Source organism: Engystomops pustulosus, chromosome 10 (assembly GCF_040894005.1).
Source record: "Engystomops pustulosus chromosome 10, aEngPut4.maternal, whole genome shotgun sequence".
NCBI classification, from domain to species: domain Eukaryota; kingdom Metazoa; phylum Chordata; class Amphibia; order Anura; family Leptodactylidae; genus Engystomops; species Engystomops pustulosus.
The window spans coordinates 52,524,566-52,537,981 of NC_092420.1; the positions used below are offsets into that span (position 1 = coordinate 52,524,566).

The window sequence follows — 13,416 nt, forward strand, 5'->3', positions numbered from 1 at the left end:
GGTTCTTTGTACGAAATTCTATACTCACCGAGTTGTTGGTCTCTGCGTGATTCACATGCTAGTGCTCTCAGCGTCAACATATTGGTCTGATCTACACCTGAGTGAAGTTGGCCCCCCCACCTTGTTCAAATCAAGCAAAATTGGTGTCAAACGTTTGTGCTTCGTTTGTGCTGGTTTGTGCAGCAGAAATTTTCGTTTGTGCCGTTATCGTTTTTAAGATTTTAATGAAAGTTTCCAGAGGTCATCAGAGGTCAACCAGCCCCCCCACATTGCCCAAATGAAACAAAACTGGGACCGAACAATTCTGCTACGTTTGTGCTGGTTTGTGCTGCTCAAATTTTTGTTTGTGCTGCTTTTGTTTTGAATATATGAACAAAAAATTAAAGTTCAAAAGTTCAAGCAGCGGGGAGTCTGAAGGTGGCAGGTGCGGTATGACGTAACACGCCGCGCCCGCGAGATGGCCCCGCCCCCTACCATGCCGAGGATTGTCAGCAGCCACGGCCACGAGTTCCTCGAACGACTCCTCCAAGCGTGAGCCAGCACCTTGCCGCTTGAGAACTCTCTGTCCTCTGGATCGCTCTCCCCCCCCTTACGTGGTCAAGAAAGGAACTCCCGGATGCACCAACGGGACGCACCGACTGGACCATAACGAGACGACCGTGGAGAGCATCGGTCCAGCTGCCCTGACATAGTGCCGACAGCGCCTCCTTCGCTGATCTCCTCACCGTCTCTGGGCGGCTCACCTGCGCTAACCGAGATAGGAACAGACGGGGGCGTTCTTCGCTCTGGAGTATGTACCGCTGATTGAGATGGAGCGCGTCTAGACTGCCTGGAGTTTGGTAATGTAGGAAACATTTTTACATCTTATACCTATTTGTGACCCAGGGCGGGCACAGTATCTATCGCTATTCCCTACCACGTGCCACTACGGAATCGTGTTTGCCTGGGGCAGCGGGCCGCCTTGCTTGCTGGAGGGTACTCAACGAGGCCCAAGAAAGCTGCGGAGTGATCAGATGTCCCTCAGCACTGGGGGCAATGTGGGGGAGTAATGTGTTTGCTGGTCCTGGAGTGCGGGCATAAATAAGTTGGCTGCTCACCCTGCCGGTGGTGCAGCCGTATACCCCCCCCATTGCCAGGTACTGACTTGATTTATCGCAGGAAAAAAAAGGACCAGAGTGACATTTGGAGCTCCTGAAATCGACCTGGCTTTACATAAAGGACAGCATCCGTCCCGGCGAAGTCGATACCTTTGTTCTCACTCGACTTTGGTTTTGTTCGGGTATAGCACTCTTGGGCGCCCCTCTCCACGCATTACCATCGAGTTGTATATGGTGGGGGTAGCGGGCCGTCTCGTTACTTGGATGGTAGCTAAAGAGACACATATATCCGCAGGGCGAATTGCTACCCCGTCAATATTAATATAGGGGGCGGTGTGGGAGAAGACGGCCTTGCCGGGCCCCGGTGTACAGTTGGCTGCTAACCCTGCTGGTGGAGTAGTCATACCCCCCCCCTCCCACAGTCGGGACCTGTTTGAGTCACCACGGGAGAATAGATCAGAGTGCTATTAGACCCCCCCTGTGGAGCAAAGCCAGGGTTCAACATCAAGGACTGCACCCCACTGGGGACTCTGACACCCTGAGACTATGTAGTAGTTCTTTTTGGCGCTGATTCCCGTCCGGGAAACTAGGACGGTTAAGTGCTTTTCATTCGTATTTTGTCCTCTGAACTTTGCCTGCCCTTTCTGCTTTTGATAGTACTTTTTTGTTACTTTAACACCGGTTAAATGTAATGTTTATGAATTGATGGTAAAAATAACTTAGGTGGCACAAGGGAGTGTAAAGACACAGTTGGAAGGAATACCAACAGAGGTACAGGGGCCAACAGTGGAATTAGTGGACCTCTTCTTTGATAGTCAATATGCCACCAAAGGCTGGACGTAAATCCACTGGGGTTAGTTCCCCTAAGGAAAAAGCTAACACCAAGCTAGATAAATTTCTGAAAACACCCCCCGGGAAGCAGACGAAGCCCGCTAGAGAAACCGAAACAGGCTCTAGATTCTCTCCCCTAGTTGTGGATAGTGAGAAGCCCCAGGAAGGCAATCCCCCCATTTGGGATGAAATCCTCCAAGCTGTCAATAAAACAAACAAATCTATGGAGGGGGTAAAAGATCAATTAGAGGATACTAGAAAGGATATATTGGGAATCCGCGAGGACCTAAACAAAATCAGGAGTCGCATCAAGGATCAGGGTGAACGCCTGTCAAAAATAGAAGGAACATTAGATAGACACCAAAAAGCTATTTCTAGGATGGAGGCGGAAAAAAAAGAAATGCAGGCCAAGATAATAGACCTAGAGGACTGGTCCAGAAGGTGTAATGTTCGGTTGGTGGGCTTCCCCGAGGGGGTGGAGCAAGAGGACACAGCACAGTTCATCCCCAATTGGTTTACGGAAGTGCTGGGGAAGGAACATATTCACTCATATTTTGTGGTAGAACGACCCCATAGGGTCCCAGGTCGCAAACCAGTGCCCGGCGCATACCCACGTGCCATATTGATTAAACTACTCTGCTCTAGGGACAGGGATATGGTTCTTCGAGAGCTAAGAAAAAGGGGAGAAACGCTCTATAACGGTTCTAAAATTTCTGCATACCCTGATTTCTCAAGGGACACCCTGATGAAAAGAAAAGAATTTAGAGAGTTTAAAAAAAAATTGGTGGAAAAAGATTTATCTTATTCATTGATATATCCAGCCAAGTTGAGGGTTGTTTTTCAGGGGAAGACATTTTTTTTCTCCTCACCTGAGGAGGGGTTCAATTGGTTGGAAACTAAAGGAATATAAGGTAGCTGACATGACCTATCTTTCCTTGCCATAAAATTACCAATGATATTGTGAGGGCATGGATGGGGGGTGGGAGGGGACCGTTTTGCGGGATTGCTAGGGGAGAAGAGTATTCAGCTTACACTGTATTTAGGGGTTGGGAGGTGGGAGGGGGGGGGGTTGGACACCTGCCGGGTAGGGGGTTTTTCCTTTTTTTTTTTTTTTTTTTTTTTTTTTTTCCTCTTCCTCCTTTTGCTATAAATGACATATATACTAACATGGAATGTTAGGGGATCAGGGGAACGGATAAAACGACGTATCGTTTTTGATATTATTCAGAAATATCTCCCTGCAATAGTATGTTTATTAGAGACTCACCTCAGCAAGGACACAGTGAAAACTATTAGCAAAAATTGGGCCGCAGAGGAATACCATTCAATTTTTTTCCACTTTTTCTCAGGGAGTGAGTGTCTTCATACACAAATCAGTAAAATTCTCAATTATTGCAAAACAAATTGACTCGGAAGGCAGATATGTTTTTCTTTATGGTAAGCTTGATGGGCTTACATGCATCCTTGCCTTTGTATATATCCCCCCCCTTTCTCCCTACAGGTGCTGAAAGCATTGTTGGTCTTCAGGGACCAGAGGGATAGATGTCCTCTTTGGATTTCCGGGGACTTTAATTGTACCATGAACCCTGACCTTGATAGGGTGGGAAGCGGTAGGAGTGGTGGCTCACGGTCTGCTACTTCTCCCCTGTATAAGTTCTGCCTGGAAACAGGCTTCAGCGATGTATGGCGGGAGAATTATGGGGACAGAAAAGCTTTTTCATGTTTCTCCAGCTCTCTTAAAGTAATGTCCCGGATTGACCTTATCCTGGCCTCAGACAACGCATTCCCCCATATAAAAAAAATGAGGTACCAAGCTGCGAGCCACTCTGATCACTCAGTAGTGGTGCTGGAGTTAAATCTAGATAATACGCATAGAAGGAAACCACCTAAGATAAATCCCCATTGGCTATCTCTTCTTTCTAGCGATGAGAGAGCTGAGGAGGAGATTCTTACCTTTTGGAAAGACAACTTTATTGGAGTAGTCTGGGACGCACTGAAAGTACATATGCGATCGTGGTGGCAGTCAGAGATCCGTACCAAGAAAAAGGCCTTTCGCCAAAAAGAAAATTCATTATTAAATACAATGACCAGGGCCCAAGAGGAGTATTTTAAACACACCTCAGAGACCCAACAGGAGGCTCTGCAAAAAGCTAGAATAGCATATGAAAAATTTCTTGGAGAGAAGGCCCAACAGCAAGCCTTCTTTCAGGGACAAAAACACTACTGTGAGTCAGGGCGACCATGGAAACTGTTAGCCTCTACAGTCCAGTGCCAGAGGGAAGCTCAACATATAAACCAGATTCTCAATAAGAATAGTGAATTAGTAGACTCCCCCCAGGACATTAGTAAAGCTTTTGTGGACTTCTTTTCCACACTCTACTCATCCGAACTTAAAGAAGATGGCCCCGACCCGGACCAATATCTCTCAAAATTCCCCTCCCTTCTCTTACACAGACACAAATACAGCTACTGAACCTCCCACTGACCATCGAGGAAATAACAGAGACACTTAGATCTATCAAAGGTAATACGAGCCCCGGGTCCGACGGCCTTCCATTTGAAGTTTACAGGAGATTTAATAAAACATTGCTTCCTCTTTTGTTGGAAGTAATCAATGAGAGTAGATTGAAAGGTGTGCTTCCGGAGTCAATGCGAGAGGCCTCAATCGTTCTCATCCCCAAAAAAGGCAAGAATGCCATAGAGAGGGAGTCTTATAGACCTATATCCTTGCTCAATACTGATGCAAAAATTTTTGCTAAAACCCTGTCACGGAGACTCCAGAGGGTAATACACGATCTTATCCATCCAGATCAAACGGGATTTATCCCGGGTCGACTTATAAGTGATAATCTTGATAGATTGTTCTTGAATATGCAACTGGGGGCTGGGGTTGGGGGTCGCTCCATCCTATCATTAGATGCAGCTAAAGCATTTGAGAGGGTGGAGTGGCCCTTTCTTTGGGCTGCTATGAGGAAATTCGGTCTTGGGGAAGACTTCATAGCTTGGGTCCAGCTGTTATATAAAGATCCAGAGGCTAGGATCATTACTAATGATATGGTATCAGAAAAAATTAAATTACAAAGAGGAACCCGTCAGGGATGCCCTCTATCCCCACTACTTTTTAATATCTTTATGGAACCCCTGGCTGCCTTGGTGAGATCAAACCCAGGCATAGTTGGTTGTGGCTGTAATGGAAGTTCAGACAAACTGTTACTCTATGCGGATGACATCTTGCTGTGCCTGGGAAACTCGGAACGTTCCGTCCCGAATGTAATCCAGATATTACAAGAGTACGGTAGCTATTCTGGATTAGAAATAAACTGGAAAAAAACAGTTCTGCTCCCCATTGATGTATTTTCAACCGAGAACATGGGTGAGTTACAGATATTGGAGCCACATTCAGCATTTGAATATCTGGGGATACGGATCTCTGCTGACCTCAGTCGATATGCTGAACTGAACATCCTCCCAACGATTGTAAGAATAAGATCAAAAATATCAGTATGGGTCAAGTTGCCCTTGAGCAGAGCTGATAGAATAGGCCTCCTGAAGATGGTGGTACTGCCACAATTACTTTATGTGCTCTCAGCGTCTCCGGTATGGGTGGAAGAGAAACTTTTTAGATTAATCGAGCGACTCTGTAATGATCTCATATGGGGGAGAAAACATGTACGAATGAAAATCGGGTATCTATACGGGACACAAGCAGAAGGAGGACTAACGATACCTAATTTTAGATTGTACTTTGTAGCAGCCAAAGTGCGCTTTATAACAAAATGGTGTAGAACATGGGCACTCACACAGATTTTCAAAAAAACTAGGGGCAATATTCCCTTTCCAGAGGTCTGTGAATCAGGTCAACTGTCAGGGCGACTGGCACAAAACTTCCCGGTCTGTAAGATTATCAGTGAATGTTGGAAGCGCCTGGGGAGGCAGGGGGCAGGGATGGGGTCACTGGAGTTCACCCCTTTATGGCACAACAAAAACTTGAAGGAATTCTGGAAATTAACGGACGTACAAATTTGGAAGGAATTGGGGATCACGAGGGTGGGTCACATAATTAAAGATGGAATATTACTCTCTTACAGAGAATTGGGAACACTATATGGGGTGGGCAGAAGCACCTTCCTTCATTATTTGCAAATATGGGACGCATACAATAAGACACAAGATAAGAATCACTTTATTATTCACAGAAGCACGTTGATAGATCAGACATTCTCCAACTGGAGGGGGAAGATGTCGGTCTCGAAAATATACAAAATATTAATTAGAGAAAACACTAAGGACACAGTATTGAAGAATGTTTCACAGTGGGAGTCGGATGGTATTCACCTCACATTAGACCAATGGAAGGAGACATATCAAAATGTCGCTCTTTTGTCATTAAACACAAATCACAGGATGATCCAATTTAATTTTATTCACAGGTTGTATTACACTCCACTACGTCTTAAAAAGATGGGGATATATGAGGAGGCCAAATGCCGACGTTGCGGGGACCCACATGCAGATATTATTCATCTTAGCTGGGCCTGCCCAAAAATAAACACCCTCTGGAAAGAGGTACACAAAATAATCTAGGACCGTTTGGGTTTTGGAATTGCTTTCTCTATGGAGGTTCTCCTATTGAACCACTTACAGGTGGGACATAAGAGGGGGCTATCAAAGACCCAAAGAGCCATTATCTGTAGAACGACACTCATAGCCAAAGTGTTAATCGCAAGGAACTGGATGAGACCACAAGCCCCAACTTTAGTACAGTGGGAAGCCCTACGGGCCAAAATTCAGCTGTATGAAAAACTTTACTTCGGTAAGCAGTACAGAATGGATCTATGGGAGAAGATATGGGGGGAAGAAACAAGCTAAAAACCTTTTTTTTTTTTTTTTCTCTCTCTCTCTCCCGGCAGGGGAGGAAGGGGTGGGATGGGGCCACAGGGTGGGGGCACCTTAGAGGCATTGAAAGACCAAGATACCTAAGTACCAATTGGTTTCTCTTTTCTTATTTTATGCCATCTTTAAGCTGTAGGGTACAGTAAGCGAGATCTTATCTCATACTCTGGGCCAATCGGAATCTTACGAATAATGGAATGGTACTGCTTTTTCTGATAATACTCTAGTAACTGGTAATCTTTTATATCTTGGATAAGAATCTTTTCTTTTTAATGTGTTTTGTGCACCTCTTTTTTCTAGGGGGGTGGGGGGAGGGAGTAGGGGTGGGAGGGGAGAGGAAAGGGAGGGAGGAGGGAATGGGGAAGGGAAGGAGGGAAAAAAAAGAAGAAAAAAAAAAAAAAAAAAGGGAAAAGGAAAATATGTTATTAAGTCATGTAAAAGAGTTGTACTGTATACGTTCCTTGGATATGTATGTTTTAATTTTGTATATTGATGAAGGAGAAATTATTAAAAAAAAAAAAAGGAGGGAAAAGAAAAAAAAAAAAAGTTCAAGCAGCCCCCCCACATTAACCAAATCAAACAAAACTGGTATCAAACGTTAGTGCTACGTTTGTGCTGGTTTGTGCAGCAAAAATTTTCATTTGTGCCGCTATCATTTTTAATATATTCATACTTTTTTGCAAAGGTCATTAGAGTTCATTTCTTCCAAAGTACAATGTGTTTGCTAGCTCCCCCTGGTGATCAAATCAGGGAAGTGTCACTAGGTTTGTTTTTTACCAGTTCATCCTAAACACCTTGAACACCTGAACATAACATAAAAATGATAGCGACACAAACGAAAATTTTTGCTGCACAAACCAGCACAAACATAGCACTAATGTTTGACACCAGTTTTGTTTGATTCGGTCAATGTGGGGGGGGCCGTTTGAACTTTTGAACAAATTTTTTGTTCATATATTCAAAACAAAAGCAGCACAAACAAAAATTTGCGCAGCAAAACCAGCACAAACGTAGCAGAATTGTTCGGCACCAGTTTTGTTTGATTTGGGCAATGTGGGGGGGGGGGGGGCTGGTTGACCTCTGATGACCTCTGGAAACATTCATTAAAATCTCAAAAACGATAGCGGCACAAACAAAAATGTCTGCTGCACAAACCAGCACAAACGAAGCACAAACGTTTGACACCAATTTTGTTTGATTTGAACAAGGTGGGGGGGCCAACTTCACTCAGGTCTGATCTACAAAACTATTGTGTGTGTAGTCTAATGCTCGTATTTCATCTATATATTGATTATGACTCATATTACTAGCCCCGTCTTCATCAAGCTCAACGTTGTCCCTTACTCCTGCCCCAGAATTGGAAAAGTGCTTTTTTTCTGTAATACCCCGGACAAATCTGTTTACATCTAGTAGGGTGTTGAATAAGTTAAAGTCATACGATGGTGAATAATTTTAACCCTTTAGATAACAAAGATATCTGTTCACTAGACAAAATATAACTGGATACGTTTAACACCGTATCCTCAGTTATATGTCCCTTTTCTGTCAGGTCTTCATGCCTGTAGGACCGACGGTGTTTAACCCCGGCCCTCCTTGTCCGTTTTTTGACGGTGGTTTGGGACCTTGTGCTGTCTTATTTTTGTCAGAAGTGTCCTTTCCTTTGGTTCCTGTATGGTCTTCCGATTTTTCGTCTGATGAATAAATAGTGGAACTGCCCACTGAGTCTTCCGTTTTGGAAAAACTGACTTGTGTACTGGTTAATTTCTGACTTCGTTTTCTGTTCTTATACTTTTTCTTCAGAATAGGTCTTGGTGTAGCGTTTCCATCGACCTCCATTCTCGATCGATTCCTCCAGGTGTACACCTGATTGAACTTGTAATCAAGAGTGTCCCTCTCAAACTTTTTCCTTTTCACAGCTGTAATGGACTCCTCCATGGCTCGTATCTTCGCATTATATTTAGAAATTTGTTCTTCGTACACATCTTGTGTCACTTGCGTTTGCAATAATTCTTTAGTGGATTTAATTTCCTCCTCTAAACCGTTAAGGATCACTCTCTCTTCTTTTACTATTAACTTCATAAGGTTATATGAACATTCAGACAGGATGTTGTTCCATTCAACCATAAAACTTTCTGAGAAAATAGTTGTGGGGGATTTCTTTAACCTCAGTCCTCGTGGAATCATTTTTTTATCATGATATGTGCTCAAAGTATCAGCGTCCCACCACACTCTCATTTCTCTCTCCAGAAGTTTATACAGTAGCTCCCACTGAATAAATCTAGACAAAGGTTCCCCATCTACCGGATTGGAATCAAAAATCCTCGCTGCTCTTTCCTTTCTATCGTTACATTCACGTAGCAGACTGGTGTCAATATTATCCTCCGTCGGGGGTTCCATGTTTAATTTGGACTCTATCACGGATACTCTTGTGTGTTCTTAAATATGTAAATCCCAATACACGTGTATAGTATAATAGTCTATAATCAACAGGGGGGGAGCACGAACATGTAGCCTTCTTATTCAATGTGAAAAAGGAGCAAATAACACACACAAGGGGGGATATAGAACAAAACGCGAGGTTTCACGTATGAAACGCAGCAGCGAGTGCGCAGGTGCGGGCCCCCCCTTCACGCTCCTTCACGCCCCACTGGCGTGAAGGTGGCGGATTGGGGAAAATAATCGCAAAAGCTAGCAATAAGCTAGCCACTGGCCACTGCTAGCCACTGGCGGTGCGCAGAGGTCCTAATAAATATGCCCCAAGGTGTCGATTCAGCTCACCCCTTCCTGTTGCTCCGTCTCTGATACTGTGCAGGTGCTAGTGGATCAGTGTGAAGGCTGGAACATGAAGACGTAGTGGAAAGATTATCCCGGCACTTGCTCCACAGACTCGCATGACATACGTAGTAAAGATTCTCTTTTATTGAATACACGAAATAAAACTGAGAACACGTATCCAAAGAGTCCAATACACAGACCTACGCGTTTCGGCGGTCACGCCTTATTCATGGTCTACTACTCAGTGGTAAATACATGCTATTTAAAATAAACCATCATGTCATGTGACACTAGGTAACTCTCCTTCCCAGATCACGTGATAGCCAGTAACGCCCACTAGTCACACGATCTACCAGCTCTGTAGCCAAAAGTAAAAATGTTATGACACTTGGGAGACGGCAACAAACGATAGATTTTTCCCCACATTAAGGTATTTTTTGGCAAATTTAGTAAAACATAAGAAAAAATTTTCAAGTATGGTATCCCCGTAATTGGATTGACCCATAGATTAAAGATAACTTGATTATTAGGTTATAGGGTGAACACCAAAAAAAAAAATCCAGGACAGAATTGATGCTTTTCTACTCCCTCAAAAAAAGGTTCATAAATTTTCAAAAATAGGGGATACCAACCCCAAAATGGTAACACTGGAAAATGCATCTCATCCTGTAAAAAAAATGCTGTCACATGGCCCCAACTACGAAAAAGCTTAAATTTTATAGCCTACACAAGGGGCCAATGGGGAAACCAAAATCCTGGCAGATGCAGGGCACTCGTTCCCTCCTGCGCCTCGCTGTGCACCCATAAAACAAGTAACGGCCACATGTGGGGGGGGGGGACTCTGTACTCGGGAGAAATTGCATAACAAATTTTCAGATGGGTTTCCTCTTTTTATCATTTGAATATAGATGCTAGGGCTAAATTAACGTATATCAGACAAAATTTAACCATTCTAAATTTCACCTCCATTTTGATTTAATTACTATGAAGATCTCAAGGGGTTAACAATCTTCTCAAAGCTTTTTCTGATAGTTTGAGGGGTGAAGATTAGAAATTGGGTTTATTATATAGGGGGGGTTTAATGTTAAATATTTTTTAAAAAAAAAAAATGAAATTATCCTCAAAATAGTAAATTCTGAAAATATGGAAAAGCGATGTTCGATTTGTAAGCAGCGTGACATCAAAATAAATTAACCAGACATTTCAAAAATTATGAAAATGTAAAGTAGACATATGAGAAATGCTATTGAGCAACTTATTTAGGTGGCAAAACTATCTGCAATGTTTTTGAATTTGGAGAATGGCAAACTTTTCAAAAAATTCATCATTTTTTCATTTTATTTTGTAAATAAACTCAAAACGTATCAGCTAAAATTTACCACTAAAATGAAGTACAACTTGTGAGGAAAAAACAGTCTCATAATAGCTATGGAAGTCAGAATACAAAAAATGGGGCTGAGCCTAAAAGCTATAAACTGGCTAAGGGGCTATGATGTCCCCTATGATTTCTAAAGATTATTACCCCATTTCCCCGAAAATAAGACAGTATCTCATATTAATTTTTGCTACTAAAGTGGCACTAGGTCTTATTTTCAGGGGATGTCTTATTTTTCCATGAACGAAGAATTTACATTTATTGTTGAACAAAAAATCTACTTCTCTAACATCCTTATGACTACAGAATTTCTTGTGACTCCATTTCTATTAGAATCATTGGCCCCAATCTCTCATGTTTAGTAAAAGCACTTTCCATAAATGACCCTTCTTATCGCGGTAGCTGCTGGTATCACATTTGCAGCAAAACAATTAGTGATTTACTTCCATGGATTGTTCACCATGTCACAACCTTCTGCAGAATCTTAAAGATCTACTAGTACTAATGTATGGGGCGGGAAGAGCCTTATATTCCTAAGCCTGAACAAAATTGTACTACGTCTTATTTTCGAGGGATCTCTTATTTTAGGGGAAACAGGGTATTACATATGAAAAAAGAATTAAATTAAATGTCCAGTTGGTAATACCCCTTTAAGTTCATTGTATACTTCCTGTCTCATTTCTGATTATGCTAGTATACAATAAGTCTCCCTTCTGTTCTCCCTCACCTCAACATTTTGAAATGCAATTTTAAAACATCACAGAGTGCGCCAGCCGGGCCGTGTACACGAGGCTGTTGCGGACCTGGTGCTGGCGCACGTGAAGACAGAAGAGGTGCTGCCCACGGAGCTGTCGTGGACCTGCGGCATGAAGATGAAGAGGAGCTGACCTGGCTGGAATGGTGAGTAGTCAGTTTATTTTTTTTTACCAGCAAGCTATACCCAACAGGGGACTGGCAGGCAATATATACTAAAGGGTGGACTGGCTATATACTTTAATGGGCTGGCAGGCTATACATTACAGTGGGCTGGCAGGCTATATACTACAGAGGGGTGGGAGGCTATGTACTACAGGGGGCTGGCAGGCTATGTACTACAGGGGCAGGCAGACTATATACTACAGGAGGTGGCAGGCTATATACTACAAGAGGCGGTCAGGCTATATACTACAAGGGGCTGGCAGGCTATATACTATAGTGGGCTGGCAGGCTACATACTACAGGGGGCTGGCAGGCTATATACTACTGGGGCTGGCTATATACTACAGGGGGCTTGCTGGCTATATACTGGGAGGCTGTGACCAATGCATTTCCCACCCTCAGCTTATACTGGAGTCAATAGGTTTTCCCAGTTTTTTGGTGGTAAAACTGGGAACCTCGGGTTGGCTTATACTCAAGTATAAACGATAAGTAAAAAAGGACATAAACACTGCAAACATGGCCACATCTCAGTGTGTTCCATATGGTGATGGAGTTTTTACATGGATGTTTACCTGGTTATGTGAGAAGCAGACTTGTATCAATGTTGCTAAGTATACAGAATGGAGAAAAAAATACATTTATATAAAAAAAGCACATTGCACATAAAAATATACACTTAAATAGTTTATTAAAAAAAATATGCAAGCGACACAGTTATGAAAAAAAAAAATTAATAACCTTACTAAAGAATAGCTAAAATTATTCGGTTGGGGAACTCAGTAAAGCGGATTCGCTCAGCCTTCTACTGAAGTTGGCTTTCCCATATGCACAAATGCTCATTATAAAATTTGTTCCCTTACAAACATTGTTTAGCTTTAGAGAATTTCTAGTAATTGGTTATTTTTTTGCAGGGAAGCTCAATGAGTGAAGTAATTCCACTTGTTGAAGTATTTCTAGAAGAAAATTTAAATACATTATCTACCAACAAATTCAAGCATAGATAAACCAGGCACCATGACTGTGGTAATCTTCTTGTATTTGTACCCCCCTTCCTTCTAAAATTAACTTAACCTGTTAACATTCTGCGCATAGGTACCGGCTGAGCCCTCTTAATACAGAGGTGGGGTTTGCTATATATTGCAGCAAATACCCACCGCTAATACCCACTATCGGTGCCAGCGATCGCAGGTATTAACCCTTCCGGGACATCGGGGAGCGGCTGTAGGTTTCCATGACAGCCTCTGGTCTTTGTCATAGCATATGCAGTTTCGTTACAATGAGCCAGTGGCTCATTGGAATGAATACTGTGTACAATTGCACAAGAACGATTAGACTATCTAGGATTAATTTCCCTTGAGGATTTAAAAAAGTATTTAAAAAAAGGTTTAAAAAAGTTTTAAAAAGTTTAAAAAATAAAAAAATACCTAAAAATTCAAATCATCTCCCTTTTCTTAGAATTGATTTAAAACCTAATAATCAGTAAATATCACAAACATGTTAGGTATCTGGAATGCCTCTCAAAATGCC

At 42.6% G+C, this 13,416-nt stretch overlaps 1 protein-coding gene across 4 annotated transcripts in view; it reads left to right on the forward strand.

Moving 5' to 3' along the window:
• LOC140105137 (complement factor H-related protein 5-like) overlaps positions 1-13,416 on the forward strand; it is a 307,689-nt gene that overhangs the window by 220,444 nt on the left and 73,829 nt on the right. The window lies entirely within an intron of this gene.